This window comes from Toxorhynchites rutilus, chromosome 3, assembly GCF_029784135.1.
Source record: "Toxorhynchites rutilus septentrionalis strain SRP chromosome 3, ASM2978413v1, whole genome shotgun sequence".
NCBI lineage: Eukaryota > Metazoa > Arthropoda > Insecta > Diptera > Culicidae > Toxorhynchites > Toxorhynchites rutilus.
Window position 1 is genome coordinate 234,900,237 of NC_073746.1, and position 15,466 is coordinate 234,915,702.

A 15,466-nucleotide genomic window follows, 5' to 3' on the forward strand; every position below is an offset into this window, starting at 1 on the left:
AAATTACAAAAAAAAAATTTTTTTGGCACGGATTGATTTGGCTTAAAAAAAATTGAATTCAATCTAACGAACGATAAAAGTAAACAATACCACGGAGCGTGTTGAGGCGCCAAGAGATTTTCCATGGTTCCTTCGTGTTCCCACTTGTTTATGATTTTATTTACTATAGAGTGGGTTCTTCTGGCAGCAGCTGATATTTCCTACAATATCTTTCCTTAAAGTTATAAATTACAAAAAAAAATATTTTTGGCACGGATTGATTTGGCTTCAAAAAAAAATTGAATTCAATCTAACGAACGATAAAAGTAAACAATACCACGGAGCGTGTTGAGGCGCCAAGAGATTTTCCATGGTTCCTTCGTGTTCCCACTTGTTTATGATTTTATTTACTATAGAGTGGGTTCTTTTGGCAGCAGCTGATATTTCCCACAATATCTTTCCTCGACAAGTCTTACTTGTTACCATTGTACGTGTAACTATACCTATTTCTTACCTCTTACTTGCCATTTTCATAAAAAAAATTTCAAATCACTAAAAAACAAGAACCAACACTTCCCAACAAGTGATTGGGAACATTGACACATTGACGAAAAAAGTACGCTAATTTGCAATGATCTTACTTACAAGATGTGTTTGTCTGGAAAAATTTAAGGTATACACTAGAGTGTCAATGAATGTATGAGAAAAAATCGACCCTAAAATTTCGAAAAGTTACCCTATACAGAATGTTCATCACCTCGTAAAAACATCCTATGCAAAATATCAGCTAAATCGGGCGGGAGAGTGGCGCAAAGCGGTGAAAGTTTGAGTTTTTTGAAAACCGAAAAGTCACCCAGGGGGGGAGTAAAGGAAACCGGGGTTTTCGAAAAAAAAATGTTGATGCCAAATGTTTTGAAATTGCATAAAACGTCGAGATCTAGTGTCATCTCGGAAATTTTTTTTGTCAAAAATCGACACTCTGAGCTTTTATTTCGGAATACGAGGCGAAACGTAGGGTTTTAAGTACCAAAATAGTTATCTCGATTTTTCATTCGGAACTTGTTGCGAAATGTTGATTTGCACGATTAGGCACCCTATGCAAAATATTAGCTCATTCGAACATCATTTATTAGTGTTTTTTATCCCATCTGTTTATTTTTATTATTATTTTTATGAGCCTATTCATCTAGCAATTCAGCTGTAACAGGGGCCGTACATTTTTCTGATGTTGTATATTACACAATAGTCATTTAGGCGTAAGAGTTTTCCTATCTCATCGCTAGGGTAGGGCGGGGCTAGTTGGTCATTTTTGAATAAATTTGGCTATAGCTTTTTAGTACGAAATTATGCGTTAGAATGTTATGTACCACAATGAAGCTTACCTTTCACCCTGTTAATGAAAAATAGCCAGAGAATCAATTATTTGACTTTTTTTTAAACGTATTTAACGTTTTAATATTTCAGAATAAATTGATCAACTATCCCCACACACGGGTTAAGTTGGTCAACAATAGGCATGTTTTTTGAGCAAATAAGAAAACGTTTTTCCATTAGAAGTGTCCTTCATTATAAATTTATTAATTAAATCAAAACAAAAACAGTTAACTAATATCATGTAGCAAGTAAAAAAACAAAAATAATGTAAATTTCAAATTATCATCGTGGTTGAAAATTAATCAGGCAATCTTTTCTAGCGATTTCGTCTCTCTTCCACTTTGTGGCGAACCAGAGATGCCAGGCTTGAAGACATGTTTTCATTTTGAAGACATTTAATTTTGTGAAGACATTTTGAAGACATTATGAAATATGTTAAGACATTTCAGTATGATAGCGTACATGGATTTTTAAAAGATATTATTTGTATGAAATTCTAGCTATTGGTCGAAAATATTGTCAAAAAAGTAGGGCTTTAGTCTCAGCGAACGAAGCGATCTGAATACATATTGTCTCTAGAACACATTAGTTCATTTGAGTTCGAAGATACGAATAATTGTGACATTGAATCTCTATTATTTTGGCCCTTCTATACAATAGATTAACCTAGATCTTTCAAACAACCACTTCACCACTTTAGCAGTAAAACATATGCTTTCTATATTTATTTATAGCTTGCGTAATGAAACACGGCATACCTGAAAATTTTATATGCGTTGCTTTCAAACGAGCAATTTGTGTGACCAACTAGCCCCTCTATATATGAAAAAGAATATTCATGAAAATTCAATAAACATAATTTTAAAAGCGATTTCCATTAACAATTAAAGCTAATACGTACAATAAACCTTTGTTTTACGTTGGAACCGATTTTTTTTCATGGTTATTATCCAGTTTTAGAACAAATTCTATAATGCGCAAACCGTGAATGATTTTTGGCAAAATCGGAACCATGTCCGTATTTTTTAACCTACTTAATAAATTTTTTTTCCAATTTGCTTATTCTATTTTATCAGAAATTCACTATTTTTCATCCATAGATCGCTAATTTTTTGGACGCTCAGATTTCAAGATATCGTCACTGATCAACTTACCCCTATGACCAACTAGCCCCGCCCTACCCTACCCTTTTTATCTATTACAAATTATCCTTTTAGGCGTTAGAGTATTTCTATTCTATCGATACACAACACATGTCGCATTTTTCGGCGTAAGAATATTCCTATTGTTCGAATGTTCACAGTTAGACACAGCGGGACTGTTGGTATGAGGCTTCCATTGTTGTGTTTATAAATAGCACCAATTACCGATGCAGCAGATCGATCGTATGTGGAGTGAGAGGCTGGGATCACATGAGTGTGCACTTAGTAGCGGACACGCAACCAATTAGGCTACGAGAACCCCCTCCATTTATTAGTGTTGCAGACATTAAAATTTCAGTTTTTTGAAAACCGAAAAATCACCGGAAATCGGGGTTTTCGAAATTTTTTTTGATGCCAAATGCCTTAGAACTGCATGACACGTCGAGATCTACAGTTATTTCTTTATTTTTCAAGGATCGTCTTTTCAGATTGAATTGAACGACGAGTAATGCAATTTGAAGACATTTGGCATCAATAAATTTTTATGAAAACCCCGATTTTCGGTGATCGTTCGTTTTTTAAAAAAAAACTAAAATTTTGATGTTTGTGACACTAATAAATGAAGTTCGAATGAGCTAATATTTTGCATAGGGTATATTATCATGCAAATCAACATTTCGCAGCAAGTTCCGAATAAAAAATCGAGATAACTATTTTTATTGGTACCCAAAACCATACGCTTCGTCTCGTATTCCGAAAAAGAACTAAATCCAAGGGAGTCGATTTTAAACAAAAAAAATGTTTCAAGATGACACTAGATCTCGTCGTTTCATGCAATTTTAAGACATTTGGCATCAAAATTTTTTTTTGCCTCTGTTATTGTTATTTTGACAGTTGACTATTACCTTATGACTCATATGATGTATGATATTGATCCAACACTAAATAACTTTTGTTATAAAAAAACATTCTCGCAGCATTTTCATTTATTGAAGCTTCAGTTTTCTGAATACTCACTTGAACAACAACGTCCCTTCCTTAGCTCAAAGTTATCTCATACTTTCGATCTGAAAAGAAAAATAGGAAAAAGAACAAATTAATCGAATCTTCATTAAAACAACCCCAAAACTCAATCAACTAGACGTCAAACACCGTGCAACAGCACTTCATCGAGAGTTTACCCTCCGCCCAATCTCGGTCATGTTTCATCATTATCAACCTCACCAACAGACTCGGCCTCGGTGGTGGCTCGAGGGTGGCACCGAGCCGTCCCATAAATCAGCAGAACATCATGACAAAACCAAAACCTCTGCTCATTCCGCGCGAAGGAATCACCCAAATATGAAACGTCTTTTTCGAGAGGCAGTCTTCCCAAGTGGGGAGAGATTCTACGTAATTTTCGGAAGGTTGACCCCTCAGAGCCGAACAGCTTCTGCGTTATCAAAACAAAGGCGAAACATTGCTGCTATGTACGTTTAATTTGACAACGACATTAAGTTGTCCTGCCAGGAATTAAACACGAAAATTAAACATTTTCGTTACATGAATGTAGAGACGAAATTAATGAAAAGTTCGAATGTTCACCCAATAATTCTAGAATAAAAATTGGGTCTTTATTAAAATTGAAATCGATCTGCGGAACAATAAGTTGGCTGCCCTGAGAAAATGGAAGCAGATATCAGCTATAAATTATGGTATACATTTTACAGAATGCGTTGTTGTCACAAGATTTACTGTTTTATTTTTTCCATGATAATTTTTTTGGCATCAAATTTAACAGTTTGTCTGGAGCAGTAAAGTTTTTAACACAAGTATTCTTCAATATGATCAAGTTTCCGACATTTTCGCATTCTCGTTCTGCCTCAAGACAAGACCTGATAGTACGAGCGCACCACTTCTGTGTCAATTTTCAATACTGTCGGACCATTTGCTATGTTGTAGATTTTGAAGGTATCAATGAAGGTAAATATCCAAAAAGACTTTTTTAGCAAATGCAATGATGAAATGAACACAGTTTGTCTCCATTCGTGTTAAGATGCCAAAGTTTACATTTCACTTCACAAAAATTTTGTCTTTTCTATTCGCAAACGTTTATCTTTGAATAAAGTACTAGTATCAGCTGTATACCACTGACAGTCTTGAGAGAATGCAGAAATTCAGAAGTTTCTTGTTAATATACCTCTTTCAAGCTTCAGGTAAGCTTTCTACCGTACGGTTTTCATGTACCGCTCCCCTCAACAACTTCGTGACGAAATGGCTACACGAATAGATTCTACTCGCCATGGGTTTACTGCTAATCATTGCCAATAATAAAAAAAAACTTTTTAAGTTAAACGGTTTAATTGTGATTAAACATAACAATGTACTAAAAGCTAGAAAATAATTAGGCAAATAGCAGTTAGCAGTTATCGCACATCTCCTTCATTAGTCTAGGGCATTGATAAGACTAAAATAAAATCGTGGGACATATGATGAAGTCGCTAATTGTGGATGATGGAAATCCAACGTGCCCCACGATTTTATTTTAGTGTTTTCAATGCCCTAGACTAATGAAGGAGAGGTGTGATAACTGCTAACTGCTACTTGCCTAATTATTTTCTAGCTCTTAGTACATTGTTATGTTTAATAATAATTAAACCGTTTAACTTAAAAAGTTTTTTTCAATTATTTTATTTCATAGTACTAAATTTGTTCCATTGGAATATTTCTGTACAATAAAACCATTGTACTGTATTCTATCAGTCAAATAATTTCATTTGATACCGATATTGAGTGGATTGCAGAAAATACATAGTGTGTTCTCCACGTCAAATTCGTTCGTTTGATACACATATCTCAATCGTCCTTTTTTGAGATGATATGGAATCAGCTATTTCGTAACGGCGGCCAAATTGGATTTTTCAACATAAGCAGTTTTAAAATGACAGCAGAGATAAAGGTGTTTTGAAATTCGGTCAGTTCTTATTGGTAAAATTTCTATTAATATGGGACAACCCTACAGACATACAAACATACATACATACATACAAACAGTTTAGCTAAATAAAACCGTTTAATAAAGTAATTTGCTATTTTGTGATTGCGGCCATCTTGGATTTGGATTTTTTATGATCTGCTGTGATCTACAATTCAAGCCCTTAATTTGGTACCCATATTAATCGGGATTTGAGAAAATATGTAGCCCGACATTTGGTAGTGGCGGCCATCTTGGATTTGCATTTTCATAAATAACTGTGTTCCACTAGTGAAGCCCTTTCATTTGATACCCATATTAACGGGGTTTTGTCATAATATGTAGTCCGCCATTTGGTAGTGGCAGCCATCTTGGATTTACATTTTTCATAAATAACCGCATTCTACTAGTCAAGCCCTTTCATTTGATACCCATATTAATGATGTTTTGAGAAAATATATAGTCCGCCATTTTGTAGTGGCAACCATCTTGGGTATATATTTTTTATAAATAACTGTGTTCTACTAGTGAAGCCTTTTCATTTGATACCCATATTAACGGGGTTTTGACATAATATGTAGTCCGCCATTTTGTAGTGGCAGCCATCTTGGATTTGTATTTTTTATAAATAACAGCCATCTTTGATTTGCATTTTTCATAAATAACTGTGTTCTACTAGTCAAACACTTTCATTTGATACCCATATTGATGGGATTTTGGATAACCCATATCGATGAGGCTTTGAGAAAATATGTGATCCGCCATTTTGTAGCGGCCGACATCTTGAATTTTCAAGATCATGAAATACGCAGTTTTATAATGACTACAGAGATAAAGGTGTGTTCCAAATTTCAGATCAATCGGTCAACAGAAAGCGGGTCAAATTTCTATGAATGTGGGTCAGCGCTACAGACGAACACGTTACAAACACACAAACATACATACATACAAACATACGAACAGATTACAGAGCAAGCTAAATAAAACCGTTTAATAAAAAAATAAAATACTATTAATGACAGTTCGGCCCTCTCGCTTTCACCCGACTGTCACTTCGTTATATTACCTACAGTATTGAGATGTTGAATATAAAATGGGAAGATTTACGGGTCTACTCTGTGTTAAATTTTGATTGTATCAATAGCTATTTGTCAGATAGGAAATTAACAAGCAAAAGAGTGCCCGTGTTTTCGTTTGTTTCATTTATATGTTTTGTGTAAATGATTTCGAAGAGTTTGTGAAAATATAACACGAAATGGAATGGTGAGAATCTTTATGTCAATCTGATGATGTGGAAAGTAGAGTAAATATTGAAATATAGAACACATAACTGGGTTGTCATTAGTTATCATGTAAACGCATTCATATTAATATTATAAAATGAAATATGACAAATAAACTGTGATCTTCAGGGACGATTATTAACACGTTGAGCCCCGAATTGTTCTTGCTGCGCTTTCCATTCAGCCCGCATCAAGAGCGTTTACACGATATTAGTGTCGATCTCAGCTCCCAAAGATACTTATTGTATAGAGAGGAAATAGTCAGAAATTCGACTAGAAAGTAGTCATATTTTGTAAAACATCTGAAAACAAACCATATATATTTTTTTTTGGCAGACTTATCTCACTTCTTAACTAGGCGAACCTAGCCAGAATTTTCACCTGCCCCCGGGCTTCTGAATGCCAAAGGGGGACTAGGCTCTGCGGAATGCACGTATCTGCATGCTCGTGCTGTTTCAGTCCTGACCGAGAAATTGTCGGACAATCGCGCAGGTGCTAAGGATGACCGACTTTTGGATGCCGGCCAATTCCTTCTCCATGTTCAACACCTTTAGCGCTTCCAGAAGTGTCTTCGGGACAATTCCAGTTCCAGAGAGAACGACTGGAACAATTCTTGGGACCTCCCTTAGCCCCCACAGTTCCTTGAGCTCCACGGCCAATGGTCGGTACTTGCAGATTTTGCGACCGTGGGTCTCCTCCAGATTCTGGTTCAGTGGAATAGCGACATCGATGATGGTGACTTTGCGGTCGCTCTTGTCGTAAACCATTATATCTGGGCGGTTGTGGTGGATCGAGAGGTCGGTCAGAACAGTGCGATCCCAGTATAGCTTGAAACGGTCATTTTCCAGGACAGGTGCAGGCAGGTACCGGTAGTTTGGTACGTTGTCTTCCAGTAGAGCACATTGGAGCGCCAGTTGTCGATGAACAATACGGGCCACGTTGTTGTGGCGCTCGGTGTAGGCTGCGTTGGCCAAAACGGGACAGCCTCCCATAATGTGCTCTATGTTTTCACCTGGTTGATGGCACATCCGGCAAATGTCATCAACGTCTTGATGCCAGACGTACCGCCTGCAGTTTCTCGTCGGCATTATCCTGTCCTGGATGGCTATCATGTCGGCTTCTACTACTGAAGAGAGTTCACCACGCGTTAGCCACAGATTAGATGCGGCCTTGTCGACGTGTGGCCGGTCCAGTTGATGGGGGTGGGCACCATGCACTGCCTTCTGCTTCCAAGCTGCAATCTTCTCCTCCACTGTCTGCAGATTGCAGTTGAGTTGGTACTCCGCTTGCGCCAAGTGCAGAGCGCTGTATCCTCTGTCGGCGGCGCAGACAGCCCGGTATAGCGCGTTTTGGTTGGCGCGTTCTGCGAAGTACTCGCGCAGTTGTCGTACCTGGGCAACACACAGTGCAGAAATGTCGACGATTCCAAGTCCCCCTTCTTTGCGTGGTAGTGAAACTCTCTCCAGTGCCAATTGAGGATGGTGCATTCCGGCCTCTTTGAATGCTTTCCTCATCCTCCTCTCAAGGTCCTCTAGGTTAGTTTTGCTCCATTTGACTACACCAAAACTGAAGGTCAGCAGGGGAACCGCGAATGTGTTGATCGCGCGTACCTTGTTCCCCGCGTTGAGGAAAGTCCTCAGGACACAGTTCACTCGACTCAAGAACTTGTCTCGCAGCTCCGTCTTGATGTCGGAGTGGCGAATCCCGGTGAGCTGTCGGAATCCAAGATATTTATAGGATTCGCCACGAACCATGTCTCTTATAAACTCGCCGTCATAGACCTCGTAGCCTCCGGATTCGGTAAGTTGTCCTTTCAGCAGGTGGACACAGCGACACTTGTCGAGGCCGAACTTCATACAGATGTCCCTGCTTATGTCTTCGACAACCCGGATAGCTACACCTAGACGCTGACGTGAATCAGCGTAGACCTTGAGATCGTCCATGTAAAAGGTATGGGTCACTTCTTCGTGGGCGCCGTCGCCATACCTTATTTTATAGCCATGACCGTTTCTATTGAGCGTCCTACTGAGGGGGTTCAGTGCCAGACAAAACCAAAGCGGGCTGAAAGAGTCGCCTTGGAATATCCCCCTCTTTATCTGCAGCGTTCTAGACTGCAACACATTTTCCCCATCACTAAGGTGCAGAGACGTGCTCCACTGCCTCATCGCATGCTGCAGGAACCTAACGACGACGGGATCAATTTTGTAGAGCTCCAATACCCGGACGAGAAACGAGTGAGGTATGGAGTCATAAGCCTTCCTGTAATCGATATAGGCCATGCTTAGGTTCCGCTGATTATAAACCGCCTGGCCGACTATGGTTGCGTCGATGATGGCCTGGTCTTTGCAGCCATGCGTATTTTTTCTGCATCCTTTCTGCTCTTCTGCGATGATATGGTGTTGTTCGCAGTGGGCAGAAACTTTGGCGGTTATGATGCTGCTTAATATCTTGTACAGACTCGATAGGCACGTTATCGGCCTGTACTTTGATGGGTTCAATGTTTGTTTATGTTTTTGTTTATTTCTATAGTCATTTTTTTTTTGACTATCAGTCCCAGTCAGTCAGCGCTTTCCCACCAAAAAGCTCAACGTCGGTCCCCGTGTTAAATACGCGAAATAAACGGTTTCTTTTCTCTAACTTTTATCTTTCAAATTATACATGTAAACCGTGTTTTGACAACTTTTAGAGCTTACCAAGACAAACATTTTGCGATGCAGAGTCTGCCAATATCTTTTTTACCAAGTGGACAGAAAAAGCACGATTTTAGACACCCCCTACCCCTCCGTGGACAAGCGTGGACATTTTCTATACCTCTCCCTGTGTTGTCCTCGTGGACATTTCTCTATTTTTTTTTAAATAAAAATTGGGAAAATAATTGAACTGCGCGTAAGTTCCATTTTATGTATGTTTCTATTTTCTATATTTTGTTTACATTAATAAAAAAGTTTAAATAGTTATAGTTTATGAATAGTAGCGGTTTGTACCCAATTTTTATTTATTTATATCCCTACATTGCCCGTGAAGCTATTTGTATAACTCCTTAGTTTCATCCAAATTCCATTTCGTTGTTATTACATTATATTTTCGTTATATCAAAGCATCACTTGTGAATCTTATCTCGTACATTTTGTAGCATAAACTGATGTAAGCTGGCTGAGCTGCTCAAGTTTTGTAGAAAATTAAATAATGAAATCAAGGGCTTCGTTAGTGGAATTCAGTGATTCGAAATCATCGAAGAAAAGCTGAAGCGAAACAAGACCTAGAATATGAAGAAACGATATGGATTTCATCACGCTGTTCAAGATATTAAAATGCTGTGTGGTGTTATATAGTTTTAATTTGATCAACACCTAAATTGCTCAAACTGATAACCGTTAAATAGTGCAAACTTTCGTCATCCTTCACGCAACTTGAAATCCCATCATCGCAGAACTTCTTTCTCTTTTCTGCCAAAAGACTGCGCAACGTATTTTTGATGATATCCAATGAGTCGAAATTCTTGTCCTTCAGTTATTTTTCCCACTGGTCTGAACAAATGATAATCTGAAGATACAATATCTGGGAAATACGGTGGGTGAAGAAGCTAATCGCAGCCAAACTCCAAGAATTCTTCCGGACTGTCAAAGGCACATGAAGTTTGGCATTGGTGGAACAGGACACCCACCTATCATGATAGCTAATGGCTGGGCCGTTTGGTTCATTTAGTTGCGAGCTGTGCTTGTTGGAATTTATCGACTGATTGCTTGGTAGGAACTCATAATACAGCATTTCTTACCAATCACTCAGACACAAAGATTAACTTTCTCCTGGTGGAGACAGGCTTTGTGGATAGCAAACAGAGGTTTCTTGACTGGCTTTCAGATTATTTGACCACTGGTGTGCACGATCTTACAGATAGATAACTTAATGACTTCTGTATTCATAAAACAAAGTTTTCATGCTGAATTTTTTTTTCGTGTTTGCATCTCATTGTTAGTCTATTAACGCGTTATCCGAGATATTCGTTATTCGCGGTGACTTTTCCAGACTATTTCGCGGATAATCTGGGTTCTACTGTATTTGTAATGAAGCTAATTCATGTGTCGAGTACTGAGGATTATTCTTGATCAGCGTCTCCATTTTATTATCATCACAAGACGGCATGAATTTTCTGAGCAACCCAATAGAAGCGTATTCTAGAACGAAGAAGAGCATCACTGTTAAGAACATTTCTCGAGAGATACAATTCGTGCATCCATAAAAGATTTTGTTGTTTTTGTTCCATTCGCCTTCGGAGTTTTCATTGTGCAATTTGGTTGGTTCAGGTCAATCACGGAGAGCAACTACGAATTGTACAAGCTCAAGCTGAAGCTCGTTCGCCTTCGGAGTTTTCAAAAGGTGAAAGCGAAATGGTTTATACATCAAGAGCGGAAGTTGAACCAAAATCCCCATCTAGGTGAACAATGTCGTGCATTTCTAATATTACAACATTCTAACATGTTTTGACAGTGTCTTCATCCTGTCATTTCGGCATTATTCTGTTAAACCATTGAAAATAAATCGATCGCTCTCGGTTGATGTGCGTTACTACCAGGATACTCATTTTAGCAAAGAAGTTAAACGATATGAAAAATATGGATTTTCATCCGAGAAGCACTACTGGACAACTCAAGCTTTCTATTGATAATTACCAATGAATTTCTCGAAAATGTTTTAATTTATTGTTAAATACAGATGATTTTTTTCATTGGACCGAAAAAGATTTATTAACACTCAAAAGAGGAATCGATTCCTCCTCGGAATACCAAGCACAAATCATTTGCAATCACTAATAAATGGATTTCTGAGCGGGCACCGGCTTATATACAGATTAGTGTATTTCCAATAGCCTCTTTTCAAAGCAATTTTAAGCTATTGAAACAAGTTTGTGGATCGATAATTAACAAGCATATAACTTTTGGACATTTTTGTCGTTCAAAACCTTGCACCAGGGTGGCCATTATAAAATCTGTGTTTTCGGTCTGAAAAAACCTTTCCATCTTAGTTGTTTCTCAGAAAAAAACAAATTAACATTTTAAAAAACGAGAACAACGCATGAAAAGAGGACATTAAGTAGCTATGTAGCAATATGCTTATAATTCAAACACTTTGTTTTTTCTTTATTCTGATAGATTTTTTTTCATTCTGAATGTGGTTGAATCTTGAACACCGACGAAGATTCTTGTGGCTTCTTCTGAGACTGTTCAAATACTCTGCCTGCTATCTTAGATTTGATGTGTTGATCCTGATCCTGCTATTTGAGATTTTATGTATTGTTCTAGACATATATTTCTCAACATTACGATAAAGTGTTGTAGTTTCCGAATTCATGTGAGTGAATTCGAGTGTTTCAGTGTGTTTTGTTCAATGTATCAATCAATTTAAAAATCAAGTTAAGAAACTATGATTGGTTTTTGAGTCGTTTAAATGATTAAAAGTTTATATCGATGTCAAAAAGAGACGATTTTCATTTTGACTAATCAAATTGAAATGCTATATCAATGAATATGTAAAATATTATTACCTTAAGTTATAACTATTATTGTAACGTTTTTTTGAAAAAACTGCGGGCGAGCGGCAATCTCGGCATTTGCCGGGGGCGCTGACCCTTTGGGCGCCAAAATCCAAGAATTTTCAATTACAATTTTTTCCCCGTATCATATTTCCTTTTCAATTGAGTAAAAAACATCCACCATGAGTAGTTGCTTCTGTCCGTACATGAAACCAACAACCTATCTTTGATTTTCGCAAAATTGAAACAACGTCAATCACATTACGCCAATAACCCTTTAATTTTTCGCTACGCATGCCTGGCCACGCCCTCAATTCTATGCATTGTTTTACAGTTATTGCTTGAAACTTTCATCGTCATCGTCTTTCATTCAAATACACCCGTCACCCAGATCTGTGGAGGCGATTTTTGTGTGGAGGCGATCTGGCGTAAGTGGTAACATCCATATCTCCTACGCGAAGGTCACGAGTTCAAATCTCACTCCCGACATTCTTCCAAAAATGGAAGTAAAAAGTGACGAACCAACCAAAAGTGTTGAAAGTAGCTATAATAGAGATAAACAAAATATGTTTGTATGTTTATCTGTAGGGTTGTCCCATATCAATAGAAATATAGCCCCCTTCCTGTTGATCGATTGATCTGAAATTTGGAACACGCCTTTATCCCTGCTGTAGTTACAAATCTGCGTATTCCATGATCTTGAAAATCCAAGAAGGCGGCCGCTACAAAATGGCGGACTACATATTTCATCAATACACAAAAAAAATGAAAGGGCTTGACTAGTAGATCACAGTTATTTATGAAAAACTAGCTGACCCGGCAAACGTTGTTCTGCCATATAATTTATTTCTAGAAAATATTTTTGGTTAGCAAAAAATAACGAATAGATTTCAAGAGTGTTTGTATGTAATCGTTCAGATCTGTAAAATTGATCCAAATGATGATTTTCACTGCGAAACATACACATGCGTACTTCTTATTCGAATTTTCCCTTTTTATTTTAAATATCCCTCTTTTATATATAAAGAAACGCATAGTCCTTTTTTTCTAATCACCTTAAATATTTTTCAAAGTAGTCTATTGTTCTAATTTGGGTGAGGACAACCTCGAAAAATATATGGATGACGCAGATCTCATCAGCCGTTCTCCCGTGATATTTTACACGTACGCGAGAAAATCGTTCTTTTATATATAAAGATATGCATAGTCAATTTTTTCGAATTTTTCTAATCATCTCAAATATTTTCCAAAGTAATTTATCATTGTAATTTGAGTGAAGATAAACTCGCAAAATATATGGATGGCGTAGACCTGATCAGCCGTTCTCCCGTGATGATTCGAAACTAGCTGACCCAGCAAACTTCGTTCCGCCCAAAATTTGTTTTTTGTCTTCAATACCTTCAAATATTCACGTTTTCTTACTAAGCGCAAGTTCATGAGTCCAATCGCAGAACGGAGAAACATGTTTTTTGCAAGTGATTGAAAAATCTTGAACGAGAATTGTGTCTGAAAATAATCTGATATTGAAATGATGAGTTTTGGTAGAAGTACTCGGAATTTTTAGTAAAAGGTAAATTCAACGGGGTCGATCAGAAGATCAATCAATGAACAGATAGATCTTCTAATCGACCCCGTTGAATTTACCTTTTACTAAAATTTCCTAGTACTTCTACCAAAACTCATCATTATAATATCAGCTTATTTTCAGACACAATTCTCGTTCAAGATTTTTCAACCACTTGCAAAAAACATGTTTCTCCGTTACATGGAATAAATGTTTGATACAGGAAATATGGTAGAATACAGACAGACCCCTCCCCTCTTCTCCCCTTAGAGAGGGGGGAGCAGTGTCTATCCACCATAGAATCATTTATTGCACCCTAAAACCTCTAGATGCCTAATTTGGTTGCATTTGTTTGATAAATTCTCAAGTAATGTAGAAATTTGTGTTTCATTTGTATAGCAGCCACCCCTTTGAGAGGGGGAAGGGATCTCAAACTATCATGAAAACCTTCCCCGGCCCCAAAAACCCCTACATACCAATTTTCATGTCGATCGGTTCAGTAGTTCAGTAGTTTCCGATAAGAATCAGACAGACAGACAGACAGACAGAAATCCATTTTTATATGTATAGATATGCATAGTCATTTTTTTCGAATTTTTGTAATCATCTCGAATATTTTCCAAAGTAATCTTTCATTGTAATTTGGGTGAAGATAAACTCGCAAAATATATGGATGGCGTAGATCTGATCAGCCCTTCTCCCGTGATGATATATTACACGTACGTGGAAAAATCCTTCTTTTATATATAAAGATGCAAATCCAAAATGGCAACATTTTTTTTCAACTAATCAATATGGTTATCAAACGAAAGGGCTTGACTAGAACATAGAACGTAGAACATACTTGTTTTTGAAAATGCAATTCCAAAATGGCGATGTATGTTTTTTTTCCAAAACCTCTTCAATATGAATATCAAAAGAAAAAGGCTTGACTAGTAGAACCCATTAGTTCATGATCCAAATTCAAAAAGGTCAATTACTTTTATTCATACAACTCTTGTACAAAGCAATTCCACCCCAAAGCTGCTGGACCGACCCTCTACGATTTTTTCGCTACCTAAAATAATTTTTTTCGCTACCTAAAACAACATCTTACATAACATTTTACAATCAAACTACTACTTATCAACGGTCACTTAAAAAACATATTGTATTGGTAGTCCGCCGTCTGCTTTTGAAAAAAAGGCGAACGTGACGGTGAAAACATCACATTTTTCATTTAGAACGAGAGACTGACTAACATCTATGAGCATGGATCAATTGAGGTAGGTTGCGTCGAATTTCGGGCGGAAGTATTCTTCAGATGTTGAAAAAAAGAAATTTGTATCAGAGGTGGAAGTGTTCAAGATGTATACCCTAGGAACTATTCCCTGATATGAACTCTTCGACGCCCTTAGGAATCTTGAACATTATTCTCAGACATTCTCTCGCTTTCATTTACAGTGGCATCGTATGAACGCAGTATCAGCAAGCTTAAATTGAATCAAAATTATCTACGTTCTAAAAGAAACCTAGGCCGACTCAATGGCTTGGTAGTCCATTCGATCGAGAACAAATCGCTAAGACCTTTATTTAGATGCAATTGTGAATCGTTTTGCTTCAGCTAAAGCACGCAAGGTAAAGATTTGAGCAGAGAATAAG

The 15,466-nt window shown here is 37.4% G+C and overlaps 1 protein-coding gene across 1 annotated transcript in view; it reads right to left on the bottom strand.

Annotated features, from left to right (window-relative positions):
• LOC129778147 (protein tincar) overlaps positions 1–15,466 on the bottom strand; it is a 316,584-nt gene that overhangs the window by 233,394 nt on the left and 67,724 nt on the right. Inside the window, exon 3 of the mRNA XM_055784877.1 lies at positions 3,513–3,562. The gene's annotated coding sequence lies outside the window, so the exon portion shown is untranslated. The remainder of the gene's footprint in view (positions 1–3,512; positions 3,563–15,466) is intronic.